The sequence below is a fragment of the Rana temporaria genome, chromosome 2, assembly GCF_905171775.1.
Source record: "Rana temporaria chromosome 2, aRanTem1.1, whole genome shotgun sequence".
NCBI lineage: Eukaryota > Metazoa > Chordata > Amphibia > Anura > Ranidae > Rana > Rana temporaria.
Genome location: NC_053490.1, coordinates 73,224,992 through 73,240,692, shown reverse-complemented (window position 1 = coordinate 73,240,692; position 15,701 = coordinate 73,224,992). Strand labels below are relative to the sequence as shown.

At 41.9% G+C, this 15,701-nt stretch overlaps 1 protein-coding gene across 2 annotated transcripts in view; it reads right to left on the bottom strand.

The window, feature by feature from the left end:
• TRPC4 (transient receptor potential cation channel subfamily C member 4) overlaps positions 1–15,701 on the bottom strand; it is a 231,465-nt gene that overhangs the window by 199,352 nt on the left and 16,412 nt on the right. The window lies entirely within an intron of this gene.

The following is a 15,701-nucleotide window of genomic DNA, read 5'->3' as shown; positions in this document are numbered from 1 at the left end:
GACGTGATACTGAGCATGCGCGCGCATGCGCCGTTCGTTAGGTGCGTCATTTACGTGGGGTCACGATTCATTACCATACAACACGCCCCCTACCAGCTTACGCCGGCCCATTTACGCTACGCCGCCGTAACTTAGGGCGCAAGTTCTTTGTGAATACGGTACTCACCTCTCTAAGTTACGGCGGCGTAGCGTATCTAGGATACGCTACGCCCGCACAAAGATATGCCCTCCTACGTGAATCCGGGCCATAGAATAAGACATTTCAGCTTAGATTCAAGTTAGTTCTTAGCCCCAGAAGTTGCCAAAAAATGCTTTATACCTGGCAATAATGGCCTTTACATATGAAATAAAAAGAAAGAAAGGCTGAGCCCAGCTTCTAAAACATTGATTTTGTAGGCACGGCATAAGACGATATGTATAAAAAATAACACATTTATTGGATATACAATAAAATACAGAAATCATAAAAAAGATGGGGGAATATTAAAAAAGCACCCTCCGTCTACAAAGAGTCAACAGGTACCCAATCCTAGAGTATGGAGACAAAAAGCATGAAAGCGGTCAGCATTCAACAAGATACATGAGTTTGCTGCTGGTTTGTTGCTCCATACTCAAACATCAACGTGTTTCGCAAGATACCCATGCTTTTTCAGGACTCATTGGGTGGGTGCTGAATGACTTTGGATGTAGAGGATAGGACGGCAATGACCAGAAGGGAGGGATGACATACATGGGGCGTCAACATGGGAAGGAGACACGGGAAGAGCGGAAATCCCCAGGGATAGGGGATCCCTCTCAATATAGCAATAGGAGTCAGCCAAAAAATACATCAGATTGTGCATGTAAAAAATATATTGCTGATTTATATAGCAGGTTCCAGTATCTAACTAAAGGAGAGTGGGTATAGTGCAATCAAAAAACAATGCTGAAAACGATATGAGATCGCATTAAAATAATGGTCCCCCCACAAGTAGAAGTACATCAGGGTGACGGCTTTTTGTATTTTGTATATACTGGAGTGGCCCCAACAATCCCAATATTGTATCAATTAATTGGCATGCATCATCGCCGTAAGGCATAGGGATAAACCACCATGGCCCTTTAAGGCACACTAAACCTTCCACTTAAACGATATGGGATCACCAACACCAGCGCCCGGGTCATATATTGAGCCTTTATATATGGAAACGTTTTTAGGATTGGTGGGCATTTCAGATCAGGTGTACTAAAATAAAACTATAGTACACATTTTGTGCAGCTGAAGAAGGCTTCAAGTTAAAACCAACAAATAAAAACTTTACTTGATGTAAAAAATGCCTTATTGCAGTATACATGGGTGTAGCATAAGGGGTTGCAGGGGCCTCAATCCAAACCCCGCCCCTAGCTCCAGGGGGGCCCTTCAGCCTCCCTGTGATATTATTATCATATCCTCCACAAATTCCAGCTCCGATCTGCCCTAGGGCCCCACAGCCATGCTCTAGTACTGGGCTTTAACTTTGCCTTCCACAGTCCACACCTCTCCGTTCTCATTTTCTGGGGAGAAGCTGTGAACCATTTCCTGAATGGAGAGGTACACTGGGTGAGAACAGCCCAGCATGGGAAAGTGTCTGTGCTGTGTGTTAGCAACATGGAATGGTAAGCTCAGCAATTTAAGAGGAGGAGAGTGCCGTCCTATAGCCATGATGGAACCACTGTCACGGGTGAGGTAAGACACCGCCCAGTATCTCCTAGTCACCTGCTGGGATTCTCTGTACCCCCCCCCCCCACCTGGGGATGTCTGCTTACTCCACTTCCCTGACAACTGGGGAAAAGAAACACGGAGGTGACCTTCCCCTAACACCTGCCAACACTGACAGAGAAACGTTCAGAAATTGCTAAAACAAATCCCGTAACTCCTCCTGAGGGGCTACCGACTCCAGATTTAGTCACATGGCTTTTAGCCCCCAGATCTAAGTTGCGCCCCCCCAAAGCCCCCTGAACACCACCTCCACCCTGGATGCTATGCCTGGCTGCTGATCTCCTTTCCTATTACATCACTCTATACTGCTCCTCCTCCGCAGGGCTAAAATCACATTCCTACAACACAGCCAGTTAGCTACGATCTGCACAGGGTGTATCTGCCTACTGCAATTACACTGAAGTTCTGACCAGAGAATTTCACAGGTCAGAACCGCAACATAAAAGCCAGATACACCCTGTGAAGATGGTGGCTGACTGACTGTGTGTAAAGGAATGTGATTTCAGCCCTGGGTAGTGTGGGGAGAGGAGCTGTATACAGTGCTGGGATGGGAAAGAAGCTCTGCCAAGTGACCTGCCAGAGGGGATCCCTGTCCTCTGATTCTCCAGTGGTGATCCCTGTCCTCTGATGTAAGGAGGAACTCTGGGAACTCAAAACTCTTAAGCCACTTTGAGTATCTTTCCGTGCGGAGAGTGTATCTGCACGCACGGTAGAAGTGGAGGGTGGTAGTGGGGGGCAAGTCAACTTTTACATCGGGACCAATAAGCTTCAAGCTACGCCTCTGGCAGGTCAGGTCTAATTTATTTAAATAGCACCATGAACACCAAACAATCCAAACAAACGCAAAAACACCATTACTTGAGATTTTAAGAGTGTCTATTTTTTTAATGAAACATTGGAAGATGAACCACGGTGCCTTCAAGCAACAAAGTGCATTAAAACTGCACATTAGGTTTACATATTAATTATGCAAATCATGAAATTAAAAACTGAAAGAATGTCAAGTTCCCTGAAATGTGTTTTATTCTACCTGGGGAATAGAATATTATGTATTAATGGCATCACAGTTCTGTGGTAGAAAAAGAAAAGAGAAAACAAGACACATTTGATTTATGTTGTCTTGGGATCTTGGCCGTCAATAAGTTTGATTCATGTACCTTGCAAGTGGTCACTGAGCTCTAAATGAACCGAAGCAACACTTAAAGATTTCATCAATTATATTCACTTCTGAAAAAATGTAACACAAACGATTGATTTATTTCCTAAATTTACTGCATGCCAAGACTGTTGTTCAGAATCTATTCATAATCATTTACTTGTAAATCTTCTATGAAGAACAATTGAGCACTGTCCGTGGTACTTTTTATTTGCACTAACATCCACATTTTCAGGGCAAGCTTTCAGGGTGTACCCCTTTCTTCGAGGCCTGCTTGGACCTTGAAGAAGAGGGTACACCCCGAAAGCTTTTCCTGAAAATGTTGGTGCAAATAAAAAAGTATCACAAGCAGTACTCAATTGTTCTTGTTGGAAGTGCATGAATATGGCTACAATCACCTTAAACTATCAATATTGAGGTTCCTAACTAGGCAGTGGCGGCTGGTACTCAACATTTTGGGGGGGGCAAACAAAAAATGAAAAAAAAAAACAATTGCAGCCTCACTGTGCCAATCAAACGCAGCTACTGTGCCCATCAATTGCAACCACTGTGCCCATCAAATGCAGCCACTGTGCCCATCAATTGTCGCCACTGTGCCCATCAATTGTCGCCACTGTGCCATCAATTGTCGCCACTGTGCCATCAATTGTCGCCACTGTGCCATGCCATCAGACGCAGCCACTGTGCCATCATTGATCGCCACTGTGCCCATCAATTGTCACCACTGTGCCATGCCATCAAACGCAGCTACTGTGCCATCAATTGTCGCCACTTTGCCCATTGTCACCACTGTGCCATCAATCGTCACCACTGTGCCATCAATCGTCACCACTGTGCCCAGCAATTGTCACAACTATGCCATGCCATCAAACGCAGCCACTGTGCCATCATTTGTCACCACTGTGCCATCAATTGTCACCAATGTGCCATGCCAAACGCAGCTACTGTGCCATCAATTGTTACCACTGTGCCATCAATTGTTACCACTGTGCCATCAATTGTCACCAGTGTGCCCAGCAATTGTCACCACTATGCCATGCCATCAAACGCAGCCACTGTGTCATCAATTGTCACCACTGTGCCATCAATTGTTACCACTGTGCCCATCAATTGTAGCCACTGTGCCCAGCAATTGTTGCCACTGTGCCCAGTAAAATGCTGCCACTGTGCCCAGCAATTGTCGCCACTGTGCCCTGTAAAATGCCCCCCCCCCCCTGCCTGGCACTTACCTTTCCGGGGTCAGCCGCTGGCTCTCATAGGCACTTCCAGAGCCAACCAGCTGCCGTTATTCAGATGGCCGGCGCTCGCCAGGGGGGCGGCCATCTGAATATTCGGCGGCAATACATAGATTCATGCAATGCTTGAATCTATGTATTATATCAGTGACGTGTGCGGGAGCCAGAGGGGGCGGCGCTCCGGCGCCCTCTATACATGCACCGCCACTGTAACTAGGCAGATTTTCTTTGGACATTTTTATGTTTCTCGCTATATTTTATACTTTTGTCTGACAACAGAAAATTAAGAAGCTGTTGATCTATACAGTATATAGTAAAAGGCTTCTTTCTGCACCCAACCAGAGTCAAAGGAAACCAGATTCAGTTCAATATTTCCAAGACATACAGTAAGTCTAAATGCAGTTTGCCGTAATCCTTAATCATAATCAATATACATTCACCGGCCACTTTATTAGGTAGACCTGTTCAACTGCTTGGTAACACAAATTACTAATCAGCCAATCACATGGCAGAAACTCTGTGCATTTAGGCATCTAGACGTGGTGAAGTCGACTTGCTGAAGTTCAAACTGAGCATCAGAATGGGGAAGAAATGGAGTTTAAGTGACTTGGTTGTTGGTGCCACATGGGCTGGTCTGATTATTTAAAAAACTGCTGATCTACTGGGATTTTCATGCACAACCATCTCTAGGGTGTACAGAGAATGGTCCGAAAAAGAGAAAATATCCAGTGAGCGACAATTGTGTGGATAAAAATGCCTTGTTGCTGTCAGAGGTCAGAGGAGAATGAGCAGACTGGTTCGAGAAGATAGAAAGGCAACAGTAACTTAATCACTTAAGCCCCGGACCAAAATGCAGCTAAAGGACCTTGCCCCTTTTTGCAAATCGGGACTGCGTCGCTTTAACTGACAATTGCGCGGTCGTGCGATGTGGCTCCCAAAAAAAATTGGTGTCCTTTTTTCCCCCACAAATAGAGCTTTCTTTTGGTGGTATTTGATCACCTCTGAGGTTTTTATTTTTTGCGCTATAAACAAAAATAGAGTGACAATTTTGAAAAAAAAACAATATTTTTTACTTTTTGCAATAATAAATATCCCCCAAAAATATATAAAAAAACATGTTTTTCCCTCAGTTTAGGCCGATACGTATTCTTCTACCTATTTTTGGTAAAAAAAATCGCAATAAGCGTTTATCGATTGGTTTGCGCAAAATTTATAGCGTTTACAAAATAGGGGATAGTTTTATTGCATTTTTATTATTATTATTTTTTTTACTACTAATGGCGGCGATCAGCGATTTTTTTCATGACTGCGACATTATGGCGGACACTTCGGACAATTTTGACACATTTTTGGGACCATTGTCATTTTCACAGCAAAAAATGCATTTAAAATGCATTGTTTATTGTGAAAATGACAATTGCAGTTTGGGAGTTAACCACAGGGATGGGGTTATGTATGACCTGAAGTGTGTTTACAACTGTAGGGGGGTGTGGCTGTAGGTGTGACGTCATCGATTGTGTCCCCCTATAAAAGGGATGACACGATCGATGCTGCCGCCACAGTGAAGAACGGGGAAGCCGTGTTTACACACGTTTACACACGTTCTTAAGCTCCGGGGACCGATCGCGGGACTCCAGCGGCGATCGGGTCTGCGAGTCCCACGGTCCCGGAGCTTCGTACCGGGCCACGGGAGCGCGCCGCGGGCACGCGCCTGCGACCAACGGCTGGGTACTAGTACAGGACGTACCTGTACGTGGATGTGCCCAGCCGTGCCATTCTGCCGACGTATATGTGCAGGAAGCGGTCCTTAAGTGGTTAAATAACCACTTGTTACACCCAAGGTATGCAGAATACCATCTATAAACGCACAACACATTGAACCTTGAAGCAGATGGGCTACAGTAGCAGAAGACCACACTGGGTGACACTCCTGTCAGGTAAGAACAGAAAAATGAGGCTACAATTTTCACAGGCTCACCAAAAATTGGAAAATAGAAAAACATTGCCTGGTCTGATGAGTCTCGATTTCAGCTGCGAAATTTAGATGGTAGGGGCAGAATTTGGCGTAAACAACATGAAAGCATGGGTCCATCCTGCCTTGTATCAACGATTCAGGCTGGTGGTGTAATGATGTGGGGGATATTTTCTTGGCACACTTTGGGCTCCTTAGTACCAATTGAGCATCATTTAAACACCACGGCCTCCCTGAGTATTATTGCTGACCATGTCCATCCCTTTATGACTACAGTGTATGTACCAATCTTCTGATGGCTATTTAGAGCAGGATAATGCACCATGTCACAAAGCTTAAATTATCTTAAACTGGTTTCTTGAACATGACAATTCACAGTACTCCAATGGCCTCCACAGTCACCAGATCTCAATCTGGAATGTGGTGGAATGGGAGATTCGCATCATGGATGTGCAGCCGGCAAATCAGCAGTAACTGCATGATGCTACCATGTCAATATGAACCAAAATCCAACACCTTGTTGAATCTATGCCTCAAAGAGAACCTATGCCACGAAGAATTAAGGCAGTTATGAAGGCAAAAATGGGTCTAACTCAGTCTTAGTAAAGTGTACCTAATAAAGTGGCCGGTGACTGTAAATGCCAATAGGCAAAAATAGGCATTCCTAATCATACCTAAGATCTTTTTGCACATAGTTTCTACAACCCATAAACTATCACAGTTTAAGCATCTACAGCAACATCAACATCAACATCAAATGGAACAGTGGCTCCAGGTCTGAGCAGATTGTTCACCTGCCATTCATTCAGAATAACAAATTTGTTCATCTGTGATCTCCATTACCAAGTAGCAGACACTTCTGTCACATTTTGTGAGACCATAGCATTTAAAGTATAGCTTAGGACAAGACGTTTTTTTTTTCTTGGATAGCATATAGAATAAATTGACTCAATAGAAAGTGTGATGAAATCTCTCTAAAGTGTGGGAAAATCCCATGTTAGACAGTTGTCTTAGAACAAGTTTCCTCTATGGAAGGTTCCTCTTGAAAGAGAAATTTGGGCTTGTAAAAAAAAAACAAAAACATTTATACTCACCTAGATGGATGCAGTATCGACTGAACACTCATAGCTAGATTCAGGTACATTTGCTCAACTTTGCGGCGGCGTAGCTTAAGGAATTTAAGCTACGCCGCCGTAAGTTAGCGAGGCAAGTACATGATTCACAATGTACTTACCTGCTAAGTTACGGCAGTGTAGCCTAAATCGGCGGGTGTAAGGTCGCCTAATTCAAATGTGTTTGAGGGGGGTGTGCTGTATGTTAACGGGGCTTGACCTTATGTTTTTTATGTTTTTTGCGAACTGCGCATGCGCCGGGCCCCTACATTTCCCAGTGTGCATTGCGGCTAAGTACGCCGCACGGGCCTATTGATTTCGACGTGGATGTAAATATCGTAAATCCCGATTCACGGACGACTTACGCAAACGACGTAAAAAAATCGAATTTCAAAGCGGGAACGGCGGCCATACTTGACATTACTATTCCAACTAGGGCCTAGCTCTAACTTTACGCGGCCTATCTCTTACGTAAACGGCGTAAAAGTACTGCGTCGGCCGGGCGTACGTTCGTGAATCGGCGTATCTACTCATTTACATATTCTACGCCGACCGCAATGGAAGCGCCACCTAGCGGCCATCTGAAATATTGCAATCTAAGATAGGACGGCGCAAGCCATCGTATCTTAGATATGTTTAAGCGTATCTCTGTTTGAGCATACGCTTAAACATAAGTCGGCGTAGATTCTGAGTTAGGTCGGCTTATCTACTGATAAACCGGCCTAACTCTTACTGAATCTACCTATTTGTTCTTAGCCTTCAGTGAGAAGAGAGCCTGTGACTGTCAGTCACCGACTCTCTGCTCTGCCGCTCGAGCACTCACTGGAGGGCTAATCTGTGGAGGGGGCAGGAGTGGCTGGCTCCAGCTCTTAGCAGCTCGCTGAGAGGCCGACTCAGCTGCCATATGGTTGGGATCCTTTCAGAGCCTGGATCAGCTCTGTGACGTCAAAGCCCGTTGTCGGCTGAAAACAGAACACACAATTGCAAATAAACTGCACTCCTGTGGCCCCCAGGAGAAGTAAAGTCAAAAATAGCTTTGACAATACATTGTACTTCAACTTTAACTTCATCGACAAGTTTAAAATTATAATTTTTGTTGCTGTATGTGTTATCTTTTGGGCCTGTCCTCCAACTCCAGGTGATAGGTGTGAGAAAGGACTAGAGGAGAAACCTCTATGGGGATAAAGACAACATTTGGAATCTCACTCAACATCTCCTTGATGGGCACAGTGTTAAAAACCTGAAAGATTATCTAACCCTTCCCAATCTATCCAAAGCTACCCCACGCACCCATGCAGACATTATATTTGGAGCCGCTGTATCCCAACTGACATCAATGGGACTGCCTACAGAGACTCTATGTGGAGATAAACACAACCCTCCATGGGTGTACACTTTAGTACCCCCTTTGTGAAAAAGGCCTAATAGAGCCGTCAAAGTTGACCTAGCATTCGATAAATTTTTCCTGTTAGATGCATGCATGGAAAAGAGTGTCACAGACATGACACTGCGTTAAAACGTCACTTCCACTTAATGCTCTTAACCTGCCTGGCGGTGTTCCCGAGACTGACTCGGGGTTAGATTTTCCTGCTACGATCGGTAACCCCGAGTCAGTCTCGGCTTGCCTCGCTAGATCCACAGGCACTTTTTACTTACCTTGTCCCTGGATCCAGCGATGCCACCGCGCTGTGTGAGTGAGCGGGACCTCGCTCGATTCACATAGTGCCTCCGTGTGACACCGATCTCCGTTCCCTGCGACGTTACGACGCACGGGGACGGAGAACGGCGCCAAATTCAAAAACGTAAACAAACACCTTACATACAGTATACTGTAATCTTATAGATTACAGTACTGTATGTAAAAAAAACACACCCCCTCCCTGTCCCTAGTGGTCTGTCCTGTGTCATGCATGTCATTTTATATAATAAAAACGTTTCTTTCTCCCTGCAAACTGTAGATTGTCCATAGCAACCAAAAGTGTCCCTTTATGTCAAAAATAGTTTTAGATCAGCTAAAAAACAGCGATAATAAATTATAATCACTTGCAGAATTGTGTGATAGCGATTTGTGGGGAAATTCGTCATAAAAAAAAAAAAATAATGACAGCAACAATTCTGCAACTGAGCAAATTTCAGTGATTTTAATTTGATTACATTATTGAATAATTTTTATTATAATTATATTATTATTTGTTATAATTATTTATAATTATTTATTATATTATAATTTATAATTTTGTTTTTAAAAAAATGTCATACCCGGGATGCCTATTAGAATCTTGTTTGGTCAGATTTAAGTGAGTTATTTCTAAAAATTACAGACCTACAATATAAAATGCCAAATTTCCTTGCAAATAATGGTACCGCTTTCAGCATGTTTTTTCTGAAAGAATCATACCGCCAGGGAGGTTAAAGGAGATTTTTTTATTTTTTTTCAAATGACATTTTTAATTTTTATTTTATTATTGCATTTTAGTGTAAATATGAGATCTGAGGTCTTTTTGACCCCCGGATCTCATATTTAAGAGGTCCTGTCATGTTTTTTTCTATTACAAATGATGTTTACATTCCTTATAATAGGAATAAAAGTGACACAAAAATATTTTTTTAAAAGGACAGTGTCATAAAAAAGTAAAATAAATAAGAAAAAATGTAAAGCTCCCCGTCTCAACGAGCTCATGTGCAGAAGCAAACGCATACGTGAGTAGCACGCGCATATGAAAACGGTGTTGAAACCACACATGTGAGGTATATTGCCGCTATCGGTAGAGCGAGAGAAATAATTCCTCTGTAACTCAAAACTAGTAACCTGTAGAATTTTTTAACCGTCGTCTATGGAGATTTTTAAGGGTAAAAGTTTGTCTCCATTCCACGAGCGGCTGCAATTTTGAAGCGTGACATATTGGGTATCAATTTAATTGGCATAACATTATTTTTCACAATATAAAAAAAACTTGGGATAACTTTACTGTTGTCTTACTTTTTTAATTCGAAAAAGTGTATTTTTACCAAAAGAAGTGCGCTGCGCAAATACGGTGTGACCGAAAAATTGCTACGACCACCATTTTATTCTCTAGGATGTTAGAAAAAAATATATAATGTTTGGGGGTTCTAAGTAATTTTCGAGCAAAAAAAATATTTTAACTTGTAAACACTGAGGGCCAGATTCTCATAGAATCGGCGTTGGCGTAGTTTAAGCCATTTACACTAGCCCAGCTAGCCCAGCTCAAAACGGAAAACGTCAATGACGTTGACGTGACCGTCATTGACGTAAAGTCGTATTCGCGGACGACTTAGGAAAACGACGTAAACGCCGGAAAAAGACGACGCTGACCCGACACCATACTTAACATGGCATACGACGGACCTACGTAAACTTACCCCTCATATAGCAGGGGCAAGTTTATGCTTACGTAAACGTCGTAAATTCGATGCGTCGTCCGCGCGTACGTTCGGGAATCTCACGTAAATAGCTAATTTGCATAGACGACGGGGAAAACGACGAGGCGACACCTAGCGGCGGGAAAAAAAAATGCATTTAAGATCTGACAGCGTAAGAGCCTTACGCCTGTCAGATCTAAGGGATTTCTATGCGTAACTGATTCTAAGAATCAGTCGCATAGATACGACGGCCCAGATTAGGACTTACGACGGTGCAAATGGTGTTGCGCCGTCGTAAGCCCTTTGAGAATCTGGCCCTGAGTCTGAAAAATTGGTTAAAATTATACTTATATTAGTGCTTTGCACACATCATACGGGTTTAGCGAATAAGTATAGCTTTCTGGCCCTACAACCACCATCTGGAATGTAAGTAATCTCACTTTTATACCGCTGAACACTCATTGTGAATATTGTGCACTAATTATTTCTTATGTGTCCACAGAGATAAAGAGTAAGTCAAGCATTCAAGATTCACAAATGCAATAGGGTTGATTTACTAACAGTGTTGAGGATGTTCGCCTAGCTAAATGAATGTAATGTTAGTGAATAAGGTGAAGCTGTGTCCACTCTCAACACTCAATTATGTGCATAGGAAGATAAAAATAAACAAGATTTTTTTTCTGGTATTATAATTAAATACTCAAAGTGAACACATTTTGAAATGTGAATTATTTTAGTAAATCAATCCAATGAGGCATATTTATTGAAAATAAATAATTATATGCAAGCCTAGATTTGTAAGCATTGACCAACTGTATGTCAGAATTTACATAGCAGATTTACATTAGTCGTAACATAAACAAGTGCAAATAGCAAATGTAATTGAGAATTGTAGTGCCAAATATCTCCATGAATACGTGGCAAATGTGTTCAGCACAGTAAAGGACATGTTTTTTTGTTTTGTTTTTTATAGCAATCTGCAAATGTTATAAAACAGAGAGTGGCTGGAGATTGCAACATTAGTAGTAATTAAAAAGAGACTGCAATTACACCCCGAGTATGAAAGGGGTTAAAGCCGTGTAGGACATTCCATTCCCAAGCACTCCAATCAGCCGAACAAGAAACCAATACGAATAATTCTCCCCCAAGTACGAGACAAGGCTCTGTATTGAGGGTCAAGCAGGAATCAGACTACTTATTTTGAGATCTCACACAATATATACATAAGGATGACAATACAAAGTGAACCCAAAACCTAATCAACATGAGCTAATTACTAATCCTTTAGACAGCCTAGATGACTCAGAGACATGAATTTTAGGCCAGACTTGCTGTCTTGTAGCTCAGAAGACACAATCAACATTATCACAAATCAACACAGAACTCCTTCACACAATAGCAGAGTTAATTAACACAAACAATGGATGGAAGACCCACAATAGACTTATTTACAATAAACACATTCTAGCAGAATCCAGGTGGCTGGAGTTGATGACATCAGTATATTCTATGAGTCCCAACATTATGAAGCCATCACTATAATATGGCATATACAGGGTACCCAGAGTCTGTGTGTTTTGGGGGACATGGAATTGAATCCAAAGTAACATTACTTCAAGGTCCCCAGGCATACACCTCGCAAAGAGTAGTGTTCCCTTAAAATCCATGGCCCATAATCAGAAGGAAAGGGGCTAGCATTCAGTCCTCTCCAAAAGTCTCTGTCCTGGCTAGGTCTGTCACACCCATATTAGGAGTTATACTTCCTGGTCATAGACCTCACAGTGTACAGGGGATAAAATATTCATATTTTTTGAGAGATATTGTTAATGAATATTACTGTCCCATTTGAAGTAATCCAATCATATTCTCAGTGTTCATTATTTTCTTGATCACCCTGCACCCAAAAGTGACTCCGTCACAGAGACATATGGGATTGGAAAAAATAAATGTGCATGATCCATCGGACATTTGCTGTCGGAATTTCCGACAACAAAAATTTGAGAGCTGGTTCTCAAATTTTTCAACACAAGTTGTCGGAAATTCTGACCGTGTGTACACAATTCAACGCACAAAAATTTGACGCATGCTTAGAATCAATTTGACGCATGCTCGGAATCATTTTTCTCGGCTCTTAGTAGTGTTGTACATCACCACGTTCTTGACGTTCGGGAATTTACGACAACAATTGTGCGATTGTGTGTATGCAAGACAAGTTTGAGCCAACATCCGTCGGAAATTTATCCACGGTTTTGTTGTCGGAATGTCCGATCGTCTGTATGCAGCATTTCACTTTGTTCCTACGTTTGTATGATTAATAAGACTTCTATACAACAAAGACAAAATATACACTGAAGTACTTGGAATAAGATCTCTAATTGTCTAGCGACTAAGGATGTTCATTTAACCTCCCTGGCGGTATGATTCTGTCAGAAAAAACATGCTAAAAGCGGTACCATTATTTGCAAGGAAATTTGGCGTTTTATATTGTAGGTCTGTAATTTTTAGAAATAACTCACTTAAATCTGACCAAACAAGCTTCTAATAGGCATCCCGGGTATGACATTTTTTTAAAAACAAAATTATAAATTATAATATAATAAATAATTATAAATAATTATAACAAATAATAATATAATTATAATAAAAATTATTCAATAATGTAATCAAATCAAAATCACTGAAATTTGCTCAGTTGCAGAATTGTTGCTGTCATTATTTTTTTTTTTTTATGACGAATTTCCCCACAAATCGCTATCGCACAATTCTGCAAGTGATTATAATTTATTATCGCTGTTTTTTAGCTGATCTAAAACTATTTTTGACATAAAGGGACACTTTTGGTTGCTATGGACAATCTACAGTTTGCAGGGAGAAAGAAACGTTTTTATTATATAAAATGACATGCATGACACTGGACAGACCACTAGGGACAGGGGGGGTGTGTTTTTTTTACATACAGTACTGTAATCTATAAGATTACAGTATACTGTATGTAAGGTGTTTGTTTACTTTTTTGAATTTGGCGCCGTTCTCCGTCCCCGTGCGTCGTAACGTCGCAGGGAACGGAGATCGGCGTCACACGGAGGCACTGTGTGAATCGAGCGAGGTCCTGCTCGCTCACACAGCGCGGTGGCATCGCTGGATCCAGGGACAAGGTAAGTAACTTTGCCTGTGGATCTAGCGAGGCAAGCCCGAGTCTGACACGGGGTTTCCGCTCGCAGCAGGAAAATCTAACCCCGTGTCAGACTCGGGAAGACCGCCAGGCAGGTTAAGCATGTCACCTTTTATAGGCTTTTCACAACATCCTACTTAACAAGGAAGACAACATAACTGTCATGGCGTTTGGGGAAAAATTGTCAGCTGGCACCCTGGGATATATATTTCAGTGTACGCTTCCTAAGTATCATGTGTATCAATGCACTTTAGAAATAACCGTTCTTTAGGATTGGCTAATTTGGCAAACAAAACAGCTAGAACTGGTAGACCATAACAGTTCAAAACAATAGGTATTACATTTTACATTTCCCCAACAGGATACAACGTGCTTATATTTAGTTTAGTGGCTTTGTTTTTTCATTAGAAAATACCAAGAAAGCTTAAGGAGCAGTAAATGATGTCATTGAGTTTCTAATGCTACTTAATAGGTATAAGCGGGGCGATTTTAGCAAACTGATTTCAACATAAAATTAGAGATGGTGATATGCTATTCTATTTACAATAAGATGATTATAATGAATATGCATCTGGCAAATGCAGCAGCCACTGAACAGTCAGTCTCCTATATGGTGCTGAAACTGTGTTTATACACTTAGGGCCTAATCCTCAAAAACCTGGCGCAACGTAACTTTTTTCATTTAAGTTACACCGCCGTAAAATCTCTAACTAAGTGCCCGATCCACAAAGCACTTACCTAGAAATTTTGAGCGGTGTAACTTAAATCCGGCTGGCGCAAGGCGTTCCTCTTCTCCAGGGGGCGATTACCATTTAAATGAGGCGCGCTCCCGCGCCGGCCGTACTGCGCATGCTCGTGACGTCATTTTCCCGATGTGCATAGCTCGAAATTACGTTACGTTGGGCTTTGTGGATTGCGACGGGACAATAAAGTTGCGTCGGGTAAAAAAAAAGATACAGCGCCAAAAAAAAAAATTGAAATTTAAAAAAAATCGTGTCGCGAGCAAGAAAGGTCTGTTTTTACAAGGTGTAAACAGTTTACACCTTGTAAAAGCAGCCCTAATTTTGCGTTTGCAAAATAAAACTTACGGAGAAAAAACGAAGCTGAAAAGCTTCGTGGATCTCCGTAAGTCCTAATTTGCATACCCGAGGCAGCATTTCGACGCAAAATGCCCCCAGCGGCGGATGCGGTACTGCATCCTAAGATCCGACAGTGTAATTCAATTACACATGTCGGATCTTCGTCCTAACTATGGGAAACTGATTCTGTGGATCAGTTCCATAGTTAGGACCAGGGATACGACGGAGTAACAGCAGTTACTCCGTCGTATCTCTTTTGAGGATTTGGCCCTTAACCACTTTAGCCCCGGGCCTGTTTTTCAGAGTCGGTGTTTACGAGACAAAACCATTTTTTTTTGCTAGAAAATTACTTAAAACCCCCAAACATTATATATTTTTTTTTTTCTAACACCCTAGAGAATAAAATGGAAGTCATTGCAATACTTTTTGTCACACCGTATTTGCGCAGCGGTCTTACAAGCGCACTTTTTTTTGAAAAAATTCACTTTTTTAAATGAAAAAATAAGACAACAATAAATTTGGCCCAATTTTTTTATATATTGTGAAAGATAATGTTACGCCGAGTAAAATGATACCCAACATGTCACGCTTAAAAATTTCGCCCGCTCGTGGCATGGCGTCAAACTTTTACCCTTAAAAATCTTGATAGGCGACGTTTAAAAAATTCTACAGGTTGCATTTTTTGAGTTACAGAGTAGGCCTAGGGCTAAAATTAATGCTCTCGCTCTAACGATCGCGGCGATACCTCACTTGTGTGGTTTGAATACCGTTTTCATATGTCGGCGCTACTCGCGTATACGTTCGCTTCTACGCGCGAGCTCGTCGGGACGGGGCGCTTTAAAAAATTTTTTTTTTG